At 45.7% G+C, this 14555-nt stretch overlaps 1 long non-coding RNA gene across 1 annotated transcript in view; it reads left to right on the top strand.

The window, feature by feature from the left end:
* The window catches only part of LOC129386409 (uncharacterized), a 53456-nt gene extending 41503 nt beyond the window's left edge, over positions 1 to 11953 (top strand). Inside the window, exons 4-5 of the long non-coding RNA XR_008613796.2 lie at positions 8711 to 8812; positions 11786 to 11953. This is a non-coding gene — a long non-coding RNA (uncharacterized lncRNA). The remainder of the gene's footprint in view (positions 1 to 8710; positions 8813 to 11785) is intronic.
* The last annotated feature ends 2602 nt before the right edge of the window (positions 11954 to 14555 follow it).

Raw genomic sequence — 14555 nt, 5'->3', positions numbered from 1 at the left:
ACCCGCAGATCAGATTTTCGACGATCGCCGACTGTGTTCGCCGCTTTCGTTGTGCTATAAGTGTAGCCTGTTTTGTGGGCACAGGTTCGCCCAATAAAAGCTAGTTTTGTATTCCACCGTACTGCTTCTTTCTTCACCGTCACTACCACGTGACAATATGTTAACAATCATGCCGCCGTTTCTGTGCAAAGAGGTTATGTATTTAAACTTCTGGAGTGACAGTCCAATCCGCCACCTACGGGAGCGCGTGAAGCTGCCGGGGGCCACATTGTTAAAGGAAAAGGAGCGCGGCAACAGTACGTAGCTGCGGTATACGTGCGACGCAACCTGTGCTTGCGGTTCTGTGATGAAAAAATAAAATGAAACCCCTTTAGGAAGTATATCAGTCCGCCATTGTGTGTCGCAATGCTCAAAAATAAAATGTAATGGTGGTGGGTGCCTTGCGTTCTGTGTACAATATGTTGCGAGAACTGAAAAACAGTCGTTTCCTGTTTTCATCATTCAGTAACCTGCTGCGTGCATCGGCACTGTGATGCCCTTTCGTCCATACGTGGTGCCGGCCGGCATTGACACAACGACATGACCTCGAAATATAGTATCCTTATGCCATTTCTTAAAAAAATTACTATTTGTGTAAATGAGCGTTTTTGGTTGAAACAGAGAAAAGAATAAAAAAATATTCAACGGTAGGTCAAATTTTTGTCCGGCATTTCAATTCTAGCTGAAAAGAGTCGGTGAAAGCAAATTTACAATAAAGCTAAGGCCACCCACAATCTGCACGCAGCCGCAAGCCTACATGCGCTCCAATGAGAATAACCTGCCAAAGTTAATATCATGTGCCAGCTGGCGGCTCAAGCAATCTTTTTTTTTTTGTTTCTGCATCCGTTCTGCCTGCGTCTGCGGCAAAAACGTGAGGTGGGAAGGCAGATAGATAAACAGAAATTGGTGGAGGCAGGTGGTAGCGTAATGGTTAGCGTGCCCATTTCCCAAATGCAAGATGGAGCATTTGGGAGATCGGCTCGAATCCCGGTGGCTTTTTGTGAAGACAGCTTTCTGTGCTCTCTGGTGACTGCGAAGCTCACAATGAGGCGGCAGCCTGACGACAACGGTCGCCGTCAACGTAACAGAATAAGCGGTCGTGCAAGGTCACGCCTAAAGCCGAAAGCACATTCAGAGGAAATACACTATGCTCTTGCGGACAAAAAAAAAACAAAAAAAAAACATGATGAGTAACAAGCGGTGTTGTTGAGCGAGGCTGTAGACGGATAATGTCACCATAGACAGGACCACGCTCCAATCCCGGTGCTCAGCGGAAATATACATCGACAGCGTGTCAACTAGCGTGTAATTGATACTTCATTAAGGTCGTTGCGTGTTTGTGTTGTGTCTAGCAGGAGCGAGTAGTGTAAGAGATGACACTGGAGAGAAGTCGGTGAGCGAAGTCCGCGAAAAGTAATTGAGGATAGCCATATTGAACGTCGACGCCATGTTGAATAAAGCCTGCGACTTCAGTTGCTCAGCCGCCAGAAAGGCTTGAGTCGTAGCATACCGCTGGGCGTATTTGGTAACCACAGCGATAAACACACATTTTGCGGAAGTAAACAGAGGAAAGGGACGTACTGAGTTGGCCACCCTTTTCGAGCTCTGGCATAGTTTGAAAAATGAATGTGGCGAAGTATGACGCACAAAATAGTATACTGACACGTGTACTTTATCGGGCGATCACGTTTCGCCGCCTAACAAATGTAATCGCGCAGCGCGGGACGCGCCTGCACGTATCCGACGTTTCTGGAAAGTTATCGATGCTTCTACCCGGCTGTCTGTTGTCGCCGAACCTTGTGTTATCTGATTTCATCGCGTGACGCGAATGGTGTAGATCTTTGTGGAAGGCACGCGGGTCCGAACGATTAGTCTGGAACATTCGACGACTGATGTATGAAAGCCGACGCGCTTGACCCACTGATCAGATTTTCGACGATCGCCGACTGTGTTCGCCGCTCTCGTTGTGCTTTAAGTGTAGCCTGTTTTGTGGGCACAGGTTCGCCAAATAAAAGCTAGTTTTTGCCTTTCACAGTATTGCTACTGTGTTCTTTGACGTCACGACCACGTGACAATATGTCAACCCAAATGAATCAGTGTGGTCATACTTGCGCGACACGCCATCGTGGCCTGCCACCAGGACATCATGAAGTTGCAGTGATGAGAGTTTTCATTGGGTACTTGAGAATAAAAACGAGAACATAAGAGACGTCCGAGGGACATTTCTAGGGTATAAGAGCACATCGACCCCCCCCCCCCCCCCCCAAAAAAAAAAAAAATCTCGAATATAAGCTTACGAATATGGACGTCATAAGATCGAGCACTATGGCGCTTGTTGATTTTGTTTAGGATCACGTCAGCATTTCATTCAGCGTTTATTTCTGAGAAAAAGAGTTGAAGGCCCGTTTATTTGCATCACAATGGCAGGCGTAGTCAGGAAAACATTGACAGCATTTCATTAGAGAGTGCCTCTCTACTCTGTGGAGATTACGTTCGACAATGACAACAAACACAGAAAGCTTTGCTTACATCGATTCGCACATACATGGGATTCGCATAATTTTTTCACTGTCAATTTAAATGCTTAAGAATGGCGCTCATTAACGCAATATTTCTATTTACTCTGAGCAAAAGCGGCTGTCGTATCCACAGTAGAATTGATTTAATTGGCTTTAATCCCGTGGACACTATATCGTTGCCAACTTCCGTGGGATTGGAGTCGTCAAAATGGGATACAGTTGACAGGGTTGATGAACGGCAAGAAGGCAGAAGCTTGCACAAGACCTCAGGGATATAAAATGACTTTTTGAGCAGCTTGGTCAGGGGGCCACGCAATGGTTTCCACGTCTATTAAATATCCCCCAAAATATGAACAGGGGCCGACAAAAACGCAGGCATTTCGGGAAAGGTGAAACAGCTGGAAATTTCAGGACAGCATTAGCCTAAATATAAAAGATGACTTAAAAATAAGAAACCATAACGTTGACAGGGTGGCCAAACTTTGGCGCAAATAAATTGGCTGTTCAAGCAGTTCAGTTGAAACGCAATGGTGCGAAATAAGGCGAGAATGTCGGGAAGTGTTGAACAAAGGTCAAGTAGGTTCTGTGGCCGACGCCAGCGCTCGGCAGCTGTCAAGCGACTGCACGTATTAGCGAGATGCCTGGCCGTCAGTAGTTACAGTACGATTCGGGTTTGAAATATTGGACGCGGACTCCATCACATTGAATACAGTGCATTCTACGGTGTCATTCTTCGACAGATGCTACCGATTCTCGCGCAATGAGGATGGGAACAAATTGTCTCACGTGCCGGCTGTCACCTTCCTCCTACTGGCAACATTCCTACCCCTGCGTAGTTGCTTAGCTTTTATTGGGTTCGGCTGCTAATCACGAGGTCTTGGGATCGAATCCCAACCACGGAAGCCGTATTTCAATGGGTGTGAAATGCGAAAATCGGCGTACTTAGGGTTAGGCGCACGTTAAAAAATCCCAAGTGGTCTAAATTAATCCCGAATCCTCCAGCACGGCGTGCATCATAATGAAATCGTGGTTTTGGCTAGTAAAACCTCATAATCTGCTATGTAACACTCGTTAAGGATGTCCTGGGCAGTCGCACAACTCTTGAATACAATTAAGTCTCAGGAGTTGTGCCAGGAAGTTTCAGGAGAGTCTACATTGTGGCTATATAATAAAGGTGGAACGGCCACATGGTAGAGAATGTGGAGAACATACAAATCTCGCATATATTACTGCACAATAATTTTAAATAGCGTTCTTGTTTCACGCACATGGATAGCCGCCATAGGAGACTACTTTGGAAACTAACTGCAAGTACTGTATATGTCGTACCCAAGGGTGTACCTGGCCTGGTGGCCCGTAAGTGTAACGTAATATTGCGAGCAGCTTCGGCCATAGCATGCTAACGGACGACGACACAAACTGAAGTGACTAGCATAAGAGTGGACAGGGAACACTAAAGACGTTACAAGGACAAGCGTCCAGTTGGATATTTGCGCTTATCCTTGTCGCCTCTTTAGTGTCCAGTGTCCACTCTTGCGCTAGTCACTTTAGCATGGAATACCAACTAGCCCAGTCTCACACCCTGCGACGACACAGGGGCAGTTTACCCAACTCTTGTATCGTGACTTTTGTGTCAAAGTAAAAAAACCAACATATCCATGTATATGTCTTAATACTTAAGCACATCTAGATTTGCAGCTGCGGCGGTAGTCCATGAGTGCGCATTGCAAAGTCGCTAGTGAAATAATTGTGTGCAACTTAACGAAATCGATAGCGAAAGATCAAAATCCGTCCACGACGGCGTCTCTAGTAGACACTGTGCGATGTTCGGACGTTAACAATGTGTGCCGACTGAAGAAAGGCTGCCGCGAAGTACTTCTGACGATTACGCTAGCTTCTCTACTCCGTAGAATGAAAAAAAAAGAAAAAGAAAAGGAAAAGAAAAAAGTAAACAAGAAAAACAAAGAACCGCATCAAAAGCCCAGAATCAACCATTGCTCGTCGCGACTAAACGCTCTTATGATGACGACTAATTTTTAGGCGACGAGCGAACACGATTGATCAAGAACACTGATAACACCGGCGGGACAAGCATTGTGGCGAAGTTCAGTGCATAGGGATAGCTTTGATTTTTTTTTTTGTTTAGTTGACGTCATCACGCGTCACCGCGGGAAGTTTGAAAAGCTTAAGGTTAGTACGCCACGTGGTGGCACTCACGCGAACTAAACCCTCATGTCCAGAAAAGCTGGATACGCTGGCGTTAACAGCGGAAAACGTAGACGGGACACGAGACGAGAAGACGACACCACAGCGCTTGTGGTGTCGTCTTCTGGTCTCGTGTCCCGTCTACGTTTTGAGCTGTTAACACTAGGCCAGAGAGCCAGCCACAACAATCTTGTAAATAAAGCAACTTGAATACGAAAACACACCGTAACTATGGTCGACTGATTATTAGTATTTTTTGCAGGGTTCATAACCTCATAGAACTAAACCACTTGTTGAACGTTGATGCATGCGCACGAGCAAAAAATACCAAGAGTGCAGGCCAAGCTCCGCAAAATATTTCCACGTACGTTTTCTAGCGTGAAGCGAAAATTTCGCTCGTTTATTGAATAAACAGCTCCTCAATTTTTCCCAGATACGATCTCCGATGCCCGCGCTATTTCTTCGCTGCGATTCTCAAGGGGCAGGAAGCATATTATGTGACTAAATGGTTCCGGTAGACGGAATATTAGGGCGTCGCGGACACCGCAACTGTCACGCTCGAGGCCAACACCTCCAATATTAAAAACCGAATGCGCTTTTAAGGGGTCCCATCCAAGAAGAGCAGGCGGCAGGAATCAGAAATACAAGCAGTTTACAAAGATCCGTGCATGTATGAAGACTGAAGCCGCAGTCAGCGTGGTTTCCGGGAGCGTGCGAAAGCAGCGGGTGCAGCAAGAAGCGCGAAAGAAACAAGAGGTGCGTTTCCGTTGCTAGACGCACGTCGCGCGGCAGAACATGCGCAGAGCATAGACCGTATGAACCTACCTGCAAGGAAACGCCCCGCTGCGGTGCACCGGGGACGAGGCTACACCAGTGCGCACCTAGACATGGATGAAAGCAGTAATGCCGAACTTATGTCTTAGGTAAATAAATTTGTTTGTTTGCTTACCTATACCATTTCTATTTCTGTAAAGACACCGGGCCACCCCTAAAAACAATGGCCACTGGTTCACCCATTGGTTTACCCACTGCAGCTCAGGCTATGCACCGCTCAAGCTTCGACGTAACGAGTTAGCATGGTAACCCAGACAGCGGATTTCACTGGTCGTATTGAAAAGATCCACGGGAACTGCGTGTTTATCCTTACAATATTCTGATCAGTGGGGCCACAAAAGCGAAGCATTGATGCAGACTGTCCGCAAGTCTTGTAGAGACTTCCCAGTGACTAAATCAAATCAAAGTCGCTTCTCAGTCTCAGACGCTCAACTTCTAGAATACACACACCGATTTCTAAGAAATACAAACATTAAATGAGAATGTCCGGGCTATTATCAATCAACCTACATCGAGAAGTATGCAGATTCTGCAGTTATTTTTGGACATACTTATCTTTTATGACCGTTTTCCGAAACAGAGGCAAGGTCGATTCCATGTTTTATGAGTTGCTTTAAATGATGCTTCACAGAAATAGGACGAGGGACACAAGAAGGCTTTTGAAGAACTCAAACCGCTCATCCTTGGAATAGCTGTCTATGCACACCGCAATGAAAACAGGCAACTTTTGTTCTCTTGTGATGCGTCATTGTACGGGGTTGGGGCTGTTCCGGCACAAAAAGACAGTTTAGGATGGCAAGTACTAACAGCATATCCTTCGCGCACATCGGAGCCAGCAGAGCACAATTAGGCTGAGTTACACCGGGAAATACTTGCAGTAGTTTTACGGCCATGTACTTCCACATTTACGCCACTGGCCACAAGAGTAGTTTTGGGAATGATCGTCAGTTCTTGCTGAGCGTTATGGGACCGAGCAAGCCAGTTCCGGAGGATTTCTCTCACATCGTCATATTGCAGTTTCTGAAGCTAGCAGCCTATTACCACGGTCTGCAGAACAGTAGCATGTATAAAGTAGAAGGTAGCATGTTACTACTGCTCAAGTTCATTAAAGAGCCCCCTGCACTAGCAGACGTTCTTTTATTCTAGGCTCTGCCACGTGTTCCTCTGAGACAGCAGGAGTAGTTTCTGCTTCAACAAAAGAAGACGCTATTTTCTCGAAGTTTTACAGCACTGTAGAAGAAGGCACCATACAGACACTAATGGAAGGCGAATTCATCCCTTTCGATCTGGAAGCCGCAGATCACGCGACTCATAGCGGATGCATTACATGGGACTCAAAAGTCACCATGCCTATGGCAGCATGCAATCAAACTAGTCATCGTATACGTATGGCAGCATGCCATATCGATAGGTTCAAACTTGCCAGCTCTCCCTAAATATTTTTTAAAGTTTGCGAATTCCAGTCGGTTTTATGGTTTTACGGATGTTGTGTCAAGGATTACGAAAATTTTCCTACACATATATTTCGCTCACTGGTTCAAGCAAACACCCTTATTGGTGAAGGCTTGGGAGTGCTGCCCACTTCTTACGCGAGTTCTTCCCTAACACGGATAAGAAATTTACCTAGATATTGCTCGATTTTTGCAAAATGTGGTTGTTGAGTTCTCAATACACTTTCTATATTGATGAATTTGTGTTTATGTCGTGCGAATGGACTGCAAATTTTATAGCTTAAATTTATGTTTAACCACGTTTTAAAATGTTTTAATATTGAAGTCACTAGACTCAGGTTGATCTGATGTCGCAGCTCAGGTTCGTACGGTATACCAGCCTGAGCCGAAAAAGAAAAAGGCTGCAGCGCGGAAATGTTTTGTAGAAGTTCAAAGTAGTTTTGCACCCAGACCAAGATTACACTTAACTTTATTCAAAATTTTGGAAGACGGGCGCCCGACTTCTCTTGCAGAATGTAACAGTGTCAAAAACGAGACATTCATTAAATGACTTTGACATAATCATTCGAATGCGCTGTTACTTACTATTATTTGTTTTCCCTTGACTTGTTTTTCCCTTTTAGTCACCTAGACATCGCCACTGGTTTTGCGTGGACAATGGCACCTTAGAACGGTCGTAGCAAGTCTTTGCAGACCGTTAGGACACATACGCAGGTTCACCGAATGATTTTCTTTTTATGTTAACCCTTTCATCAACTTTGGTAGCTACATGGGCTAGTGTGTGTGATGCCTTCTACTTCCTTGTAGCGCAGGCCGAATGAGAGGAACACGGAGAGGCAAATAATACAAACACACAGCGCTAACTTTCAACAACAAATTTATTACCAGTTCTCGCAGGCACACTTAACTCCTCGAAATGTAATAAGACCCGTGTAGATGACTCGGTGAAAAACAGAACCGAGAAAACCACACGCAGACACGTTTGTCGCTACACTGAATATCTAGAACGGCGTCCGTTCAACGCGAACAGAGATAATCAACCTCTTTTCTTTATTATTCATTAAGAAATACTGGCGCTTGAGCTTGAACTTTGGTGCCATAACGCCGGATGGTGAGCCATAAGTCATCTAATGCGTCCGCCCTAATAAAGGCCGGAAAGGTCACCTCGTACGGAAAGGGAAGTTGTGGATGATATCTCGGCTTCCAAATATGGCCGTAATATGTCCTCAAGGATAATGTTACGCAATAAGGATTACCAAAGGCAAATACGAGACAAAAGGTCGCGTTTTGCTCATCTACGTCATCTTTAGGCGCCAATGAGGAAAAATCGCAGACGTCACGCACTAAGTGCGAATTTAGCACCACTCGGTGCCCTTATGCGCCATATCTTAGGTGGCTTCTGGACGCTGACATTCGCTTTTCCTGTACATAAAGGTCTCCTCCAAATATTTTGTACTTTGCCTAATTGAATCTTTCGTGTTATTCATCACCGATGAAATGGCCGTGGCCTCACCCCTAAACTTGCATTAAATACCAAAACTTCTCCATATACCCTACGCCACATCCCGCACTACGTTTCCTCGATCGCATGAACACGGAATTAAAAAAGCTACTTTTTAAGCCTTTTCCGCACTAACATTCTTCATTGCCCTATGTTTTCAGCGCCGCAGAGACAACCATGTTTCCGCTCGTGGTCTAGGCAATGTGCAGATACTGATAACATGAGTTGTACTCATTATCTAACTTACTGCGAGTGTCATTGTGGTAAGTACAATTTTTATCTAAAAAGTTGCTTATTAAGAGAAAATCGGCGTGCGTGCGCGAACCTCTTATAAAGGCGTCTTCTTCTGAATATAGGGAAACCTAATTAAAACAAAATGGGCTACCACGCCCTGATGCATAAGATGCTATATTCTTATTTACCCTTAATGTTTCAATTGAAACCCACCTATTTAGGGTCTGATTCTAACAAAGTCAAATTGTCATTTAAAAGTTCGACAAACCTTCTCTATTTTGCAGTGAAGACTCATTATGACGCGTCATCGTAAAGCTGGCTAACATAATTCAGGCAGCTATTGTGTATGAACACGCACCGCGGTATTAGATCACGGTGTAGTGCATGCTCTAGGCTATATGTGTAGGCACGGTGACCATCATTATTTTGATAATTTCTGTTACGGCTTGGCAAGCGCTGTTGCGGCTCGAGGTGGCTTTAGGGCAAGGAATGCACCAAGCCTATCGACGAATACCTCCGATAGTAAGAATGAAGTAAAAAGGGTATATTTGACATTAGTTACACGGCTCCAGTTACGGAAGCCTACTGCATGCAGGAGCATGTTAAACGTACGGGTTCACATAAGGACACGCTGGCCCAACTCCGCTTCCCCGCAGAGGCGTCTGCGTCAGCAGGCCTTGGTGTGCTGCGACACCACGTACCCGAGCTCACGAGGGTTGGACCATCCCGCGTGCAGCTGTATGCGGCTTAGCCGTGTTCGGGGAAAGGGGGATCCGGGGGGTTAAGCCGATGCCGGGTGCTCGGACCGTTAAGGCCCCCCGGCGGCGGCAACACACCTCTTCGGCCTCTGCTTCACGTCGACGGCACGTACAAACTGACCCACCTGGAGTAAATCGGCAGTCGCCTTTTCCTGTCCTCTCGAATCTTTGTCTTTCTCTTCAACTTTTCCCTCTTTCCTGTCTTCTCTTCACTCCTTATTACTTTTTTTGAATTTCCTGGCGGCAAGGGTTAATCGTGTGTAATATATCCAGTCTTGGGTATATATATTAGCTTATAGCGGTGATGCATGGCTGGCGTCTGCAGGTACTCTTCCAGCCTTGTAGCGTCCCCTTCTTGGGCGCTACAAGGTGGGTGGCTACTATCGCAGCCGAATTTTGCAACTTTATATGGCAAACGACTTTCCACCACTACTCGATCGCTCCCTGAAGAGAGGGCGCACCGATGAAGCATTCACGTTTTTCATGCAACCAAAACAATCTTTTTCCAAGTACCACGTTGTACATAGTCAGCACGATACCAAAACAGTCAGAATGATCTCACCATTTCTTGTAGCGAAATCTCTCACGGAAGCAATTGGCCCAGGCTATTAAGTAAGAAAGATGGGAAGTGGCGATCTTCTCGAACTTCGCGACAAATTAAAATGTGACAAACTCTCGAAAGTTGCAGCATTTGGGGAAATGACCGTCTCAGTGGGCCCACATAGGTCAATGAACACAGTGCGCGGGTTCGTCTCGGAAGATGACCGTCTCGAACTGAGTGAAAGCGAACTAGTTGAAGGATGGCAAGACCAGAACATAGTGAAAGTACAAAGGATAACATTGAGGCGAGATGACACGTAAATGCCTACCAAACACATAATCATTACTTTCGGAACCCGCATCTTACCTGAAACAATAGAAACCGGTTACGGTAAGCTTCGCGTAAGGCCGTATATCCCAAATCCACGTCGATTCTTCAAGTGTCAGCGCTTTGGGCATGGGTCGCAGAACTGCAGAGGACGTGCTACTTGTGCTAACTGTAGTTCTAAACATGCTTTTGACATCTGTACTTCAACAAACCACTGTGACAACTGTGAAGGAGATCACCCCGCCTACTCGCGATCGTGCCCCCCGTGGAAAAAAGAGAAAAAGATCATAGAAGTGAAAGTAAAACTCAACCTATCTTTTCCAGAGGCACGTAAGCGTTTCTCACTCCACAATCAGTTCAGTCCTTCCTACACCGATCTGGCGCGCCGGGGGGCAGCGCCACATCCTTCGGTGGCCGCCGAAGTCGCACGGAGTGTGATGTCGGTTACGATACCAGCCCCCCTGGCAGGAGCAGCCAGTGCTGTTCAGCGCCCAGTCAAGACGGGCCAGCAGACTTTCGGGCCTGCCGGTCCCAGGGCCACTGCGCGTGCAGACAGGCTCGACAAACCCCAGAGTGTGCCCGCCGAGCGGGCATCATCCACGGCCTCTGGAGAGGTGATGGATGCAGCCAACACACCCCTGGTGTTCCAGACGCGCTCCACGGCTTAGCTCCGTGGAGCGCGCCGGGAACAAAGGAAAATCTCGTATCACGGGGCCTGGAAAAGCCTCGTGAGCTACTTGAACTAGATCTTTCGACACTTGTGTGAACTTGTGGGAATGAGTATGTGTCATTCTTCAATGACAAAAAACCTTTAAATCTTCTAAAGTGGTGGGAGTAAACGTATCCGTGTCATATATAATAAGGCAATCTTTTCAAAACATATGCATTCTGACACGCAACACACGCGGGCTTCATCGTGGCGCCGCCTCATGGCACCGTATGTCCAAAGCATAAGAGCGAGAGAGGAACCAGGCTGCGCACGTGCCTTATGCGTGACGCGTGTCATGGGTGGTACTACGTTGTGGCGGTACATAGCTTGAATGCTAATCGCACTAACGTCACGATCCATCCTGATTTGGGTTCTGGCGGAATTTTGTATAATGGCCCATTATGGCGGCTTCCTATATTTTTCTGGACTTCGCTGTGATCTCACTGCAATAACCATATGCGTTCTTTGAATCCGTCTAAAAGAATAATTTCCGCTGTTGGTTGTCGCTGCGAATTTTTAGGCAAGCTTATATTTCGCGCAAACTTGGTGAATTCTACTTCTCGTTTATGCGACTTGCATATTGAGAACTTGTTGGTTTTAAGAACCTTCGATAAACGCGTTGTACATTGGTGCCACAACTACAGAGCATTTGCACTTCCTTTTGCAGAGATCAGGTACAGACAGCCATTTCGAACTACGCCGCAACAACATGTGCGTAAGAAGCGCGGGCCAGGAAGAACCTAAATGTCTGAACAGCTCTTCACTGGTATCGATGCTAGACTTTAGAGAGACATTGTTCTGCTTCGGCAACAAATAAAGTGAATTCATGCTGATACTTTCACATTTTACAGTTGTTGGTCTTCAAAAGAAAGGTACTAGGGCTCGTCAGAGCATGCAATGTTATTCAAAGAAGGTGTCTATTCCTTAGGGCAATGGGTCGAGCTGCATCGTTACAGCAGTTACGCCAGTGAAGCTAACATAGCGCCTCACAACATAATTATTTCGCTTTTTCGCATTTATTGCCACAGCTTGAGGTTGTCCAACTTTCTTACGGCGTTCAGAAAACAACGCGCCACTCACTCACAACCGGAACCAGGCGCTTTAAAATATCTCAGTGCCGTTCCACCCTGTGAAGAAGGATGACCAGTGAAGCTGGTTGTGTATGTGGGCTCCTTAAATGTGAGCTGCGGCTTCACCGCGGGTCGGCCCGGCATGCACTATCTTCGGGATCGGCGCCCACAAGGTCAGTGCTTAACGCCTGCTTCACCTCTGCCGTGGATCGGCCCGGCGATTGCACCATCTTCGGGACCAGCCACGTATGGAGAATACTTAACGAATGTTTCACCTCCAATGCGGGTCGGCCCGGCATTGCAATACCTTTGGGATCGGGCTGGGGATCGGGATGGGGAGTGCTTAACGCCTGCCTTACTCCCGCCGTCGGTGGACCCGGTATTGCACTATCTTCTGGATGGGGCCACGCATGCGGAGTGCTTAGCGCCTGCTTAACCTCTACCGCGCGTCTTCCTGACCTTGCACTATCGTCCAGATTTTGTGCCTACACATAGACACGATCCTGGGGGAACTAGCCCTTAACAGCTTCGCTGTAAAATTGGTTCGTATTTCATCTACTATAAATTAAGGCGAAGTTCGTCATGTCTGCCGCTGTTGATTGCTACCTCCTGCTGGGTCAGTTGGTATCGGCATGTATATGAGCCCCTTCAGTTGCTATCGACTCTCGATAAATGTGTGAACTTTGCATAATTTTTTTCCATGGTGTTGGAGACTTCGTAATGCTAGTCAAGGCGGGATGAGAATGACTCTGCGCTTGTTATAGAGACCATGATAATTACATATAGTATTTAAGTATTCATTTGTTATACAGCTAGTCATGGTAGGTTTCTTCATTAAAAGTATTCAATCACCCGCTCGAATGACATGGACAGGTTGATTGGGTGTGAGCTTTACAAGGGAAAAAATTTCGCTATTACTACCGAGACGCCCCACTTGAAACATTACATTGAACACGGTAGCGGCGTCACCAAAGCGGTCGTCTGAAGCGATTCATTTCACTCGGAAATGAAATAGCTGCACATTAGGAAAACGTACTGTTCAATTTACTCAAAACTTATTGTTCGTCGCCTGTTGCTTGCAACTACTGCACAGTAATGGTAAAAATAAGTCGCGTCCACAAACGTGTACGCCCTAACCGAAGGGGTAAGGGATGTGCGGATATTCGGAACATGCGAAGAACGCATTGAACGGTGTCCTATTCGATTCGATCATCGAATCATCGATCATCGAACTATTCGGTTCATTTCCATCATCGAACCGAATAATCACTATCCGTAAATGCGAATATTTTTTCGAATACTTTTCTCATAATTCAAAGCGTCGACTGCCTCCAAATAAAGATAAAATTGGAGCAAAACAAGCCGTAAATATTTACCCCTGTGCGCGTGGTATAGACGTAATAAATGAGAACTTGTGTAATGGAGCAGTCTACGTCTGTTAAGTAGCCATACTTTACAGCCTGCACAGAGAACATTGGCACTCTCGGAAAAGCCGTGTGGATGTGAGGAAATTATTTGTTTGCTCCTAATGCACCATTTGTGCTTTTATTAAATAACCATTCATAACCTACTATGGCAGACACTTTCTAACTTTAAGAATGCTTCAATTTGAACATCGTTTTTTTTAGTCATTATGATAACGGATATACATTACTCGAAAACAATTCGAAAAATATTCGATTCAACTCCACTGTCGTCTAACCCTATTGGATGTGTATTAGATTCGGTTTCAAGAATCACTACAGGCAGATCCTTAGCGAGTATATCTGTACATGTATAGCAAAATTGCAGCGAATACAAGTACTAGCTAATGAGAATATTTAACCCTCTCAGGCTATCTCTCAGGCTAACCGACGACGTATTGCGATAAGCACAGCTGCATTCTGTGTATTCTGTGTAAAGATCAAAGTTATTGGTGACTTCGAGAGCGGGTGCTTAACTAGAACTTGAAGCTAACTTATTTTTTACTGTTCTTTTTTCTTTGCAAATACGTTTTGCGGTACTAGTTCAAATCACCGGTGACGAGCAGGTAGAAATATTGTAAACAGAATCTAGATAATGAGGTATGCTATACCTATTATATGCTGTTCACAAAACAGTATTTGCGCCTTTTAAAATGGCATCTCGTGCGTCCTTGAGGGCCAGGTCTACATCAAACTCCTGATAAACGGAACTTATTTACATGACCTCTTGAGGTTTGCTTTTCATTTCATTTCATTTATTATACCCTCAAGAGCACAATGTATTACAGGGCGGAGTGGGGTAAAAAAAGTTAAAAAACAAAGAAAACAAGGAAGGCAGCAAGTGACGTAGTCATAGGCATGTGAAGCACGAAGTGATGCTGTCGATTATGACCGTGCGAAATTG

Source organism: Dermacentor andersoni, chromosome 4 (genome assembly GCF_023375885.2).
Source record: "Dermacentor andersoni chromosome 4, qqDerAnde1_hic_scaffold, whole genome shotgun sequence".
Classification (NCBI taxonomy): Eukaryota; Metazoa; Arthropoda; class Arachnida; order Ixodida; family Ixodidae; genus Dermacentor; species Dermacentor andersoni.
This window is presented reverse-complemented; position numbering and strand designations above follow the sequence as displayed.